The 13,021-nt window shown below is 44.0% G+C and overlaps 1 protein-coding gene across 6 annotated transcripts in view; it reads left to right on the top strand.

Moving 5' to 3' along the window:
- Nucleotides 1-13,021, top strand: part of LOC140467155 (alpha-1,3-mannosyl-glycoprotein 4-beta-N-acetylglucosaminyltransferase C-like) — a 173,640-nt gene that overhangs the window by 51,760 nt on the left and 108,859 nt on the right. Inside the window, exons 1-2 of one of the 6 annotated variants that reach the window (XM_072563260.1) lie at nucleotides 11,950-12,245; nucleotides 12,416-12,448. The exons of 2 other annotated variants lie outside the window; for them this stretch is intronic. The gene's annotated coding sequence lies outside the window, so the exon portion shown is untranslated. Of the gene's footprint in view, nucleotides 1-11,946; nucleotides 12,449-13,021 lie in introns of those variants that run through there. 3 more of the 6 variants (XM_072563263.1, XM_072563257.1, XM_072563258.1) reach the window with 3 other exon arrangements.

Below are 13,021 nucleotides of genomic sequence, written 5' to 3' on the forward strand. Positions count from 1 at the left end.
CCACCACCCTCTGTCTTCTACCCTTGAGCCAGTTCTGTATCCAAATGGCTAGTTCTCCCTGTATTCTGTGAGATCTAACCTTGCTAATCAGTCTCCCATGGGGAACCTTGTCGAACACCTTACTGAAGTCCATATAGATCACATCTACTGCTCTGCCCTCATCAATCCTCTTTGTTACTTCCTCAAAAAACTCAATCAAGTTTGTGAGACATGATTTCCCACACACAAAGCCACGTTGACTATCCCTAATCAGTCCTTGCCTTTCCAAATACATGTCCTTCCTGTCCCTCAGGATTCCCTGCAACAACTTGCCCACCACCGAGGTCAGCTTCACTGATCTATAGTTCCTTGGCTTGTCCTTACCACCCTTCTTAAACAGTGGCACCACATTAGCCAACCTCCAGTCTTCCGGCACCACACCTTTGACTATCGATGATACAAATATCTCAGCAAGAGGCCCAGCAATCACTTCTCTAGCTTCCCACAGAGTTCTAGGATACACCTGATCAGGTCCTGGGGATTTATCCACCTTTACCCATTTCAAAACATCCAGCACTTCCTCCTCTGTAGTGTGGACATTTTGTAAGATGTCACCATCTATTTCCCTACAGTCCATATCCTTTTCCACAGTAAATACTGATGCAAAATACTCATTTAGTATTTCCCTCATTTTCTGTGGCTCCACACAAAGGCCACCTTGCTGATCTTTGAGGGGCCCTATTCTCTCCCTAGTTTCCCTTTTGTCCTTAATGTATTTGGAAAAACTCTTTAGATTCTCCTTAATTCTATTTGCCAAAGCTATCTCATGTCCCCTTTTTGCCCTCCTGATTTCCCTCTTAAATATATTCCTACTTCCTTTATTCTCTTCTAAGAATTCACTCAATCTATCCTGTCTATACCTTAATATGCTTCCTTCTTTTTCTTAATCAAACTCTCAATTTCTTTAGTCATCCAGCATTCCCTTTACCTACCAGTCTTTCCTTTCATCCTGACAGGAATATACTTTCTCGAATTCTCGTTATCTCATTTCTGAAGGCTTCCCATTTTCCAGCCATCCCTTTACCTGCGAACATCTGGCCCCAATTAGCTTTTGAAAGTTCTTGCCTAATACCGTAAAAATTGGCCTTTCTCCAATTTAGAACTTCAACTTTTAGATCTGGTCTATACTTTTCCATCATTATTTTAAATCTAATAGAATTATGGTCACTGGCCCCAAAGTGCTCCCCCACTGACACCTCAGTCACCTGCCCTGCCTTATTTCCCAAGAGTAGGTCACGTTTTGCACCTTCTCCAGTAGGTACATCCACATACTGAATCAGAAAATTGTCTTGTACACACTTAAGAAATTCCTCTCCATCTAAACCTTTAACACTATGGCAGTCCCAGTCGATGTTTGGAAAGTTAAAATCCCCTACCATAACTACCCTACTATTCTTACAGATAGCTGAGATCTTCTTACAAGTTTGTTTTTCAATTTCTCTCTGACTATCAGGGGTCTATCAGTTCCACCCAAATAACTTCCCTGGATGTATTTCTGGGAATATCCTCCCTCAGCACAGCTGTAATGCTATCCCTTATCAAAAATGCCACTCCCCCTCCTCTCTTGCCTCCCTTTCTATCTTTCCTGGAGCATTTCTATCCTGGAACATTAAGCTGCCAGTCCTACCCATCCCTGAGCCATGTTTTTCAAATTGCTATGATATCCCAGTCCCAAGTTCCTAACCATGCCCTGAGTTCATCTGCCTTCCCTGTTAGGCCCCTTGCATTGAAATAAATGCAGTTTAATTTATTAGTCCTACCTTGTCCCTGCATGACCTGACTGTTTGACTCACTTCTGTTCTCAGCTGTACCAGTCTCAGATTGATCTCTTTCCTCACTATCTCCCTGCCCCCCCCGACCACCTTACTAGTTTAAATCCTCCTGAGCAGCTCTGGCAAATCTCCCTGCCAGTATATTAGTCCCCTTCCAATTCAGGTGCAATCTGTCCTTCTTGTACAGGTCACTTCTACCCCAAAAGAGATTCCAATTGTCCAAAAATGTGAATCCTTCTCCCAGCTTCTCAGCCATGCATTCATCTGCTCTATCCTCCTATTGCTGCCCTCACTAGCTCATAGCACTGGGCGTAATCCAGATATCACTACTCTCGAGGACCTCCTTTTTAAATTTCTGCCTAACTCTCTGTAATCTCTCTTCAGAATCTCAACCTTTTCCCTTCCTATGTCATTGATTCCAATGTGGACAATGACCTCCTGCTGGCCCCTCTCCCCCGTGAGAACATTTGTGGGCGGCATGGTGGCACAGTGGTTAGCACTGCTGCCTCACAGCGCCAGAGACCCCGGTTCAATTCCCACCTCAGGTGACTGACTGTGTGGAGTTTGCACATTCTCCCCATGTCTGCGAGGGTTTCCTCCGGGTGCTCCGGTTTCCTCCCACAGTCCAAAGATGTGTAGGTCAGGTGAATTGGCCATGCTAAATTGCCCATACTGTTAGGTAAGGGGGAGATGTAAGGGTACGGGTGGGTTGCGCTTCGGCGGGGCGGTGTGGACTTGTTGGGCCGAAGGGCCTGTTTCCACACTGTAAGTAATCTAAAAAAAAACATTCTGCACCCTCTCTGAGACATCCTTGATCCTGGCACCAGGGAAACAACACACCATTCTGCTTTTTCTCTGCTGGTCACAGAAACGTCTGTCTGTACTTTGGACTAGAGAATCCCCTAAAACAATTGAGCTCTTGGAACCTGATGTACCCCTCGTTGCATTCAAGCCAGTCTCAATACCAGAAACGTGGCTGTTCGTGCTACGTTCTCCTGAGAACTCATCACCCCTTACATTTTCCAAAACAGCATACCTGTTTGAAATGGATATATCCACAAAAGACTCCTGAACTAGCTGCCTACCTCTCTTACCCTTCCTGGAGTTAACCCATCTATGTGACTGTATCTGAGACTTTCCCCCCTTCCTATAACTGCCATCCTTCACATACTGTTGCTGTTGCAAATTCCTCAATGCTTCTAACTGTCTCTCCAACTGATCCATTCGATCTGAGAAGATTCATAGCCAACAGCATTTATGGCAGATATAATCCACAGTAACCCTTAAACTCTCTTTAAACTCCCACATCTGACAAGAAGTACATATCACTCTATTAAAGGCCATTTTTGCTCCACCGCAATCTACAGACCCAGAAAATAACACTGTCTTATTTCTCTACAAACACTGCCCCAGCTTAAATTAATAGTTATGGCTTATATTTTAAGTTTAATCAAGAGACTTATCTCCAAAAACATATATATACAGAAAACCGACAAACACTGACCAAATACTTAACTACACCAGCAACCATCCCAACACACACAAAGTTGTATCCGAACACTATTCCGATGAGCCACCACACACTGCAGCACAGACAAACTTCGGAAAACAGAGGAGAACCACCTATACAACATATTCAAGAAGAACGGATACTCAAAAAATACAGTGCGCAGATTCCTCAAGAACAAACCACGACAAGCAGACCAAACACAGCCAGAAACCCTAACCACCTTACCATACATCAAAGAAGCTTCAGAAATGACAGCCAGACTACTAAGACCCCTCGGAATCCTAGTAGCACACAAACCCACCAACACTCTCAAACAAAAACTAACAAACTTAAAAGACCCAGTACAACCCATGGACAAAACCAACGTCGTCTACAAAATTCCATGCAAGGACTGCCACAAACACTACATAGGACAAACAGGAAGAAAGTTAGCCACCAGGATACATGAACACCAGCTAGTCACAAAAAGACACAACCCTCTCTCCCTCGGAGCCCTACACACAGATGTTAAAAACCAATATTTCAACTGGGACAACATATCTATCCTGGGACAGGCTAAGCAAAGACATGCCAGAGAATTCCTAGAGGCCTGGCACTCCAACCACAATGCCATAAACAAACACATCGATCTAGATGCCATCTATCAACCCCTCAGAAAATGAACAGGAAATGACATCACCACAAACCCCAGGAACCCCATCCAGGAGAAAGATATAATTAGAAAGCAGGAGACAACAGCTTCACTTCACTTGGAGGTCGCCACTGATGACGTTACCTCGCCAGGTAAAGAAACGTCTGGATATCAAACCTACAGCTCAGCGAGCAAACCTACACCCTATATAATCAAGAAAGAACCCACTCTACTCACTACTGCAGATTCTCTGTAGGCCACACTTAAAACAACGATTCTGTGCTGTGAACTTCACCCAACAGTTCCTCCAAGATCAGATGTGATTTTCACTGTTTGTTAATTTTCCCAGATGCACTCTGATGTCCAGCGATGCATGAATTCAAACAGAAAAGGCATAACTGCACTGGTCAAGCTCATCTGCAGAAAACCTGCTACAATGTACAACATCACACAGAAACATAAACTTGAAAATCTACTTTAAAAACTGTTTTTGCCAAGGAATAGGTTACAAGTAACAGACTGAGGAAGTCTCCTCAGAGGTCACTAATAGTAAAAGCAAATTCAGACTCGCCCCCCCTCCCCCCACCCCCGCATCCTACACTACTTTTCATAATTTATACAACTGATTTGGATGTGAACATAGGGGGTGTGGTTAGTAAGTTTGGAAGTGTAGTGGACAATGAAGACGGTTACCTCAGTGTAAAACGGGATCTTGATCAGATGGGCCTTTGGGCTGTAGAGTGGCAGATGGACTTTAATTTAAAGACAAGGTGCTGCATTGTGGAAAAGCAAATCAAAGCAGGACTTATACATTAATGGTAAGGTCTTAGGGACCTGCTGAACAAAGAGACCTTGGAGTGCAGGATCATAGTTCTTTGAAAGTGCAGTCACGGGTAGATAGGATAGTAAAGAAGGCGTTTGGTATGCTTTTCTTTATTGGTCAGAGCATTGAGTATATGAGTTGGGAGGTCATGTTGTGACTGTACAGGATGTTGGTTAGGCTACTTTTGAAATATTGCGTGCAATTCTGGTCTCCTTCCTTTCAGAAGGATGTTGTGAAACTTGAGTGGGTTCAGAAAAGATTTTAAAGAATGTTGCCAGGGCTGGAGGATTTAAGCTTTTGGGAGAGGCTGAACAGGCTGGGGCTGTTTTCCCTGGAGCGTCGGAGGCTGAGGCATGACATTATAGAGGTTTACAAAATCAAGAGGAGCATGGATTGGATAAATAGAGAAAGTATTTTCACTGGGGTTGGTGAGTGCAGAACTAGAGGGTGTAGGTTTAGAGTTAGAGAGAAAAGATATAAAAGGGATCTAAGGGCATCTTTTTCATGCAGAGGGTGGTGCTTGTATGGAATGAGCTGCCATAGGAAGTTGTGGAGGCAATTGTAACATTTAAAAGACATCTGGATGGGTATATGAATAGGAAGAGTTTAGAGGAATACGGACCATGTGCTAGCAACTGGGATTAGATTAAGTAGGATATTTGGTTGGCATGGATGAGTTGGACCAAAGGGTTTGTTTCCATGCTGTATATCTCTATGGTTCTAAAACCTTTCAGTTTTACCTTATTTTTAGGGCCAAATTTGCCCTAAACCCGCCCTTAACAGAATTGAGGGAGAACTGTGAATCATTTTGAAAGACACTGAGTGAGGATTCGTTGGTTGGCTTCTGAGTTCCGTGTCTAGGACTTGACTGTGGAAATCTAAGGTCACACTGTTGAGCTGTTCAGTTGAGGCTTGGTCTGCTCGTTTGACTGGTTATAAAAATACTACCTGACACTATGTCAAAGAAGATCAGTGAAGTTATCCCCTGTCCAAAAGCAAAATGCTGCAGGTGCAGCTTGGGATATCTGGTTGGCATGGATGAGTTGAACCGAAGGGTCTGTTTCTGTGCTGTACATCTCTATGTCTCTATCACTCTAAAAGGCGTAACTCTCGGCATGTCAGATAGCATTGATAGAGGGAATGAGAAATGGAGATAAATATAAATGGAAATGTTTTCAGTGAATGAAAGGTGGGGGCGATAGGTGTGTTGGGGGTGGTGGAACAGGAAGAATAAAAATGGCCAGTGGTAGGGTGGAGACCAGAGAACATTAAGTAACATTTCATGATGTCCAACAATAGATACAGTAAAGAAACAGAAAGCTGTGTTCAAATGAGGCATGAATTGCTTCATAAAGCCCATTTGGTTCCAACATGAATCAATAAATAAGTAGACAAAAGGAGGCCCAATCCAGAAGGACAAAAATTAGAAGTGAAAAAAGGGGAATAAAATAACCCACAGAAAAGAATGAAGGCAGATGTTGGGAAATAAAGTTGATGAATTCAACATTAAATTCAGAAGGTTGTAGAGAGCATGGTTTAAACATGAAGTGCTGTTTCTCAATCTGGAACCTAACCCTAGCAGTTCAGAGAGACAGAACTGTCAGCTTGGGAGCAAGATGGAGAACTAAAATGAGAAGCAATTGAGACCTTGTGTGGACTGAATAGAGGTGTGTATGAACCAGGCCAGACCCCCTCAAAATCTATTAAGAAGGTAGCCCAGACCCTAGCTTTTCTTATCTTAAAGGTAGATATGAAGTGGATATTCTAGGTGTGATGCAGCTGGCTAAACTACTCAGCTTTAAGCAAAACCGAATTTATTTGCACACTACAGCTGAAACACAACCATAGGAAAGCAGAATTTAGAATAACTTAATTGTTTGAAAACTCAACCAACTCAATTCCGCCACTTAACTAAGGAGCTATTCCAATTCGCATAATATCCCACAAACACACCCCTTGGCAAAAGGTAAATTCAAAGATCGGTTCTTTCAGGCAGGAAAGATTGCAGACAGAAGTTAGCCAGGGATCATCTGCTGAAGCTTGGAACCTTGTTCACTGTAACAGCTTTTGACTGCCTGCTTAAACTTAACCAAACTGAAAAATACCTGAACTAGGAGAACTGGCCATTCCCCTGCCATTGTTAGACCTCTCATAAAAAAAACCCAAGGACAAAATAACCTTGTTAAAGGGGCAACATCATCACAAGTGATCCACAAAGCCAGTCTGCAATGTAAAGGAGACCACATCTCCAGCAGTGGACACAATATCCTAAATTGAAAGAGATAAATCAATCATTGTTTCACAAAAGGAATGTGATGGATCTTGGATAATAAGATGAGAGGTAGTGAAAGGGCAGGTGTTAAATCTCCTATTGCTTTAACAGATAGGGGAGGAAGTGTGAGCAGTGACTGAGGAGTGGACAAGGGGTTAGGAGAGGGAATAGTCCCAATGAAATGCTGAAAGACAGCTTGTTGGTAGATGTGTGTGTGTGAGCTGACAAATATAGTGGAGGATAAGCTGTTGATTACAGAGGCTGATGGGTAAAAAATGAGGAGGACAGAAAGCAATAAGAGTAGAGAGAGATACAGGAAATGGATTAAAAACTGAAGTTACCTATTTACCACCCTGGGTATAAATCCTCAAGGAGGCAGAGGAAAACCTATTGAAAACATAGTATGGAAGGTAGCATCAGAATAGATGTGACAGAAATGGAGAAACTTGGAAAATGGAACAGAATCATTCCAGAAAACAAGGCCTGAGGAAGTGTCATTGAAGCAGCTGTGGGAGTTGTTGGATTTGTGGCCAGTATTTATTGATTGTTGATCTCTAGAAATAATGGCAGAGAAGTTGAGGAAGGAAATCGTCAGACATGGTGAAAGAGAATGATAGACAGAAGTTGGAAACAAAGAGTCGGATTTTCCCAGGAATGGCAATCTCATGCAGATTTCTAATCCCATCATTTTTATCTGAAAAGAGAAAGCTCTGCATTTCTGAGAAAAGATTCTGATCGAGGCATCTTCAGAAATGTGGAACTGCACAAGGCTGTGATATCACAATACAGCCAGGAGAAGGCAAAGCAGGTCCCTCTACATAGCAGCCAGCTGCTGTACTTTGACATTTGAAGGGCAGAATCACAGATAGCCACTAGCAGCTCATATCATATGGTGATGATTGTGTATTGGGAGGCAAGGGTATCAGATGGATAGGGGATAGGGTGCCATATATGTAGAGTATCAGAGTGCTATGTAGGTATTATGCCAGATTGCCAGGTGAGTGGTGTGTCAGCCTGGTGCATTGATAGCTGGGTAAGAGGTAGGGTGCTAAGTGGGTAGGATGCCAAGTGGACACAGGGTAGAGTGCAGAGAGTAATGATCCAGGGAAGGGGGCCATGAATATACTGCAGTGTTTAGGGCAGGTCAGAGTTGGTGCAAGTTGGGTGTCAGATCCATGGGGGCGAGGGGGGGTGGTGATGGGAGAGGAGAGGAATTTGGATTTAGCGGCAGTGAAGTGGGGGACGGATGGCAGGCTGCTGGGACTGGCTGCACAGGGACAGGTTAGGTCTGGAGTGGGGAAAGAGGAGTTCAGGACCAGAACATGGGAGGCTGGGTCCGGACCAAAAACCCAGAAAAGTGAATCAAGTCCAGTGCAGGAGTGTCAGCTCCCAATGGGAGTAGACGGGGAAGGGGACAGAGGTCCGAGGGGTTGAAGGAGCAATGTGTCTGGAGTAGATGAAGCAGGCAGGTCAGGTCTACACTGGGAAAAGTGGAAGGTCGGCTGCGAGGGACTGAAGGTGGGTCAGCTCCTACATTCCCCCCAGTAATTATTCCTGCCACTACATGGACCTCATGCACTGAGCCAGGCACTTTAGAGGAAATGTTGTTGGGCTCCCAAGAGAGGTGGCGGTGGTGGTTAGTTCCAAAGCAGGGAAAAGGAGTGTCAGATCCAGCAGCAGGGGGGATGTTGGAGGGTCGAGATTGGAGTGTGAGCAAGGGGATCAGCTCTGGAGGAAGGGCTGTGGGGGGTAAATGTGAATTGGGTCCAGGGTAGGTGAAGGGGAGTCAATTCCCAGGGAATGAAGGTGAAGTTGGCTCCAGAGCAGAAGGGGGTGTGATGGGCTTATGAGCAGAGGAATGGAGTGGTCTTTCAGATCTAGAATGGGAGCGGGTAGTCAGGTTCAGGGATGTCAGTGTCTGGGGTGTACAGGGTTTGAGGGGATGTGTAGCTGGGGAGGTGTGTAAACTAACTATGGGGTCAGTTGAATAGTTACTCAGGAGTTAACTCTATTTAATAGTCTAATTTTTTGGAAGTAATTATTTTACTTAATTTCATTGAACCCTCTGAAATCCCCGATTCAGATTTTCAAAGGGTTCCAGGCACAAAGGAATTGCCCATAGAATCTTCAGTGTCTCAGGCAATTCTTTCATGGAGTCATAGAGATGTACAGCACAGAAACAGACCCTTTGGTCCAACTCGTCCATGCTGACCAGATATCCTAACCTAATCTAGTACCATTTGTCAGCATTTGGTCCATGTCCCTTTAAACACTTCTTCTTCATGTACCCATCCAAATACCTTTTAAATGTTATTGTACCAGCCTCCACCACCTTCTCTGGCAGTTCATTCCATACAAGCACCACCCTCTGTGTGAAAATATTGCCCTTTTAGGTCCCTTTTAAATCTTTCCCCTCTCACCTTAAACCTGTGCCCTCTATTTTTGGACCCCCTACCCCAGGGAAAAGACCATCGCTATTCACCCTATCCACGCCCCTCATGATTTTATAAACCTGTAGAAGGTAACCCTCTGGGAGGATGTTATGAAACTTGAAAGGGTTCAGAAAAGATTTACAAGGATGTTGCCAGGGTTGGAGGATTTGAGCTACAGGGAGAGATTGAATAGACAAGGACTGTTTTCCCTAGATCGTCGGAGGCTGAGGGGTGACCTTATAGAGGCTTATAAAATCATGAGGGGCATGGATTGGGTAAATAGACAAGGTCCCTTCCCTGGGGTGGGGGAGTGCAGAACTTGAGGGCATAGTTTTAGGATGAAAGGGGAAAGATATAAAAGAGATCTAAGGGGCAACTTTTTCACGCAGAGCGTGGTGTGTGTGTGGAATGGGCTGCCAGAGGAAGTGGTGTAGGTTAGTTCAATTGCAACAGTTAAAGGCATCTGGATGGGTATATGAATAGGAAGGGTTTGGAGTGATATGTGCCAGGTGTTGACACTTGGGACTAAATTGCGTTGGGATATCTGGTCAACATGGACAAGTTGGACCAAAGGGTTTGTTTCCATGTTGTGTATCTCTATAACTCTATGAAAACAGCCCTGACCTATTCAGCGTCTCCCTAGAGTTCAAACCCTCCAACCCAAGCAACATCCTTGTAAATCTTTTCTGAACCCTTTCAAGTTTCACAACATCTTTCCTCTAGCAGGGAGACCAGAAGATCCTCAGAGTCTGCTATAATTGGGTTTCCACAGGATCCCAATGCGTAACTCCCATCTACACTGGAATAATGATTGTCTGGCCATCAGCAATTCTGTGCCCAAAATTAATGAAATTTTCCAGTTCATACAGTAGAAGCAAGAGGTGGTACTGATACAGTCAACAATGAAATGGGCAAAGAGATCGAAGAGGGGGCCACTGCTACATTTCCCATAAATCCGACTTAAAAAAAGCAGACATAACAGGGTCCCATAGCAACACCTCTTTTTTAACCTGTTGTCTTCTAATTACCCTGTTCAGTGATATTATTACATCTCTGGAGGAGGTGGCACTTGAAGCTGGGTCTTTCAGTCTGCAATAGGGAAACAACCACTGTACCACAGCAGCCAGCAACACCTTTTCTATTTTTTGCCAGAAACGTTACTCAAGCTACGAAGTGTTGCAAGCAAAGGTCCTTCAAGTACATAGTGTTTTCTCCCCTCACTACTGAATTAACTGCACAGAGACTGGTATCCCGTCACCAAGTCACTCTTTATTTACCCGTGCACAGTACACTGTCTGTGGTGAGCCAGCTTGGAGCCAATCCCCTGAACTGAGGAAATTTCAAATCCCCAGTTTATTCACACTCCCCCAACCTATGTTGACTGTGTGTAAGTGCAGGGATTCAGTGACAGCACCATGTGCCAAAAGACTTTGTTCAATACATCCACTGCCAGAAAAACACTCATGTGGCCAGGGATCCAATAACAACCAAAGCCCGACGAGGGCAATGCTGGCACGGGAAGGAGAGGTATTAAATCAGCTAAGAGTTACAGGGGTCAATGACTTTCTGTTTGGAGGAAGTGAATGGAATTGTTGATGCATCTTGAAACTGTTTGTTATTTGTCTTCCCCTGGCCTCAGACTTGTCCATTTGTAATTCCTCTCTCCTCCTTCCTTTTTCCAGTGGCTTAAAAATTCTTGCATTTGCAGTTCTGTCAGAAGGTTATCCGATTAGGTTCGCCTGAATGGTTATCTCTCTTTCTCTTAGTGACAGCTACTGCCCAACCTGCTGAGTTTTCCAGCTTCTTTAAAAAAATTCTTTTGGCGTTCTCCCAAGGTGTTCTGGTCTATACCAATCCCTCCTTCAACATCACACATACACCGCAGATTATGGGGAATCCCAAACTTTAACACTGCTTTCTCTCTCCACAGATGCTGCCTGACCTGCTAGGTTTCTCCAGCAATTTCTGTTTTGGTTTCAGATTTCCAGCATCCTTTTTTTTTGCAGATTAACTGGTCACCCAGGGAACTGGCTGTTGGGTTTCACACATTACAACAGGAAATTTAATTCAGAAGTTTGGTTGTGAAGCGCTTTGGGACGCCTAGTTGTTGCAATCGAAATGGAAATCCATCACTTTCTAATTGTACAGCGGGGCGCTATATAAACGCAAGTCCGTCACTTCCTCAATTGCACAGTGGAGCACAACATTAAGGACGTTGTAAACGACCGTTCTCTCATTAAAGAGAGATATGAGTGGTGGTGTGTTTAACCTGAGTGTTCGGAAGGAGAAAACATTAGTCTCTCACTATCTCTCCACCTTCAGGTGTCAGGCAGGCAGACAGCAGTTATTAAAATGTTTTTTTTCCCCCTGTATCACGGAAAATAACCCAACCTACTGACGAACTGAAAAGACATAAAGAAATGTAGAATCAGCGCCGATTTTATAATCACATATAGTGAGTGTAATTACTGACACAACTCCCTATTGGGAGAGTGGAACATTGTGTCTGCGACATTGGGCAAGTTTTACAACGTGTAAGATCGGGCAGTCACGCCTGGGTTTCACTCTGCAGAATGTAGACTCCGCCCCGAGATTAGAACAGGATTCGGGAACTAATGCAAGCCGTCAATTCGTCCGGCTCCACACCTTAGCTGCACCTCTGGAGGCATTTAGTCACCTGTCAACCACCACTGGAGTCTCTCCTCCCGGTGAACGCTTCCCTCAAGGTTTTCTGACGAGTGAACCCAAAGCTAGTTGAACTCAGAGGTATTTTTGTTTATTTCCGGAGCTCTTCAACATTTCCTTTTAGCCGAAGCGTGGGTTTGAGCAAAGGAACAGATGTGATTGCGGTTCACGTTGGAAGGAAGTTCCCTCCTGAACTTGATGGGCTGTTTTGACCGTTATTTGTCTAAACATTGTTTCTCAACAACTTGTAGGCACAGCAAACGCTAGCAGGATGGCATAGAACTGTAAGTCAGATTTTCACATTGTTGAGGGCGTTCTGCCAGTAAATTATTATAAACGAGTTCCTCCTACATTGTCTGTTTGTTGTAAGGATGATTTCTGAGCTTGCTTTTATCTGTGAGCAGACAACGATTTTCTGAACATATACTTTACAACAAAAAAAGTTCTGTTTCAAAGAAGTAACAGAGGATGTTTGTTTAAGATAGTTTTAATGTAAATTGTTGGTGTTTTAGCCGAACGAACGAAAAAAAAGTTACAAGTCTACTTTTAACGTGGAGATGTGCGTGGTTATAGTTGGATGAAGGGTTTTAACGTGGCGGACCACGCCAGTTCTGAGACAGTTTAAAAATCACACAACACCAGCTTATAGTCCAACAGGTTTATTTGGAAGAACTAGCTTTCAGAGTGCTGCTCTTTCCTCAGGTGGTTGTCAACCTGATGAAGAGCAGCACTCCGAAAGCTAGTTCTTCCAAATAAACCTGTTGGACTATAAGCTGGTGTTGTGTGATTTTTAACTTTGCACATACCAGTCCAACACCGGTATCTCCAAATCAGTTCTGACACAAGCAACTAGAGAT

The sequence above is a fragment of the Chiloscyllium punctatum genome, chromosome 45, assembly GCF_047496795.1.
Source record: "Chiloscyllium punctatum isolate Juve2018m chromosome 45, sChiPun1.3, whole genome shotgun sequence".
In the NCBI taxonomy this organism is placed as follows: Eukaryota; Metazoa; Chordata; class Chondrichthyes; order Orectolobiformes; family Hemiscylliidae; genus Chiloscyllium; species Chiloscyllium punctatum.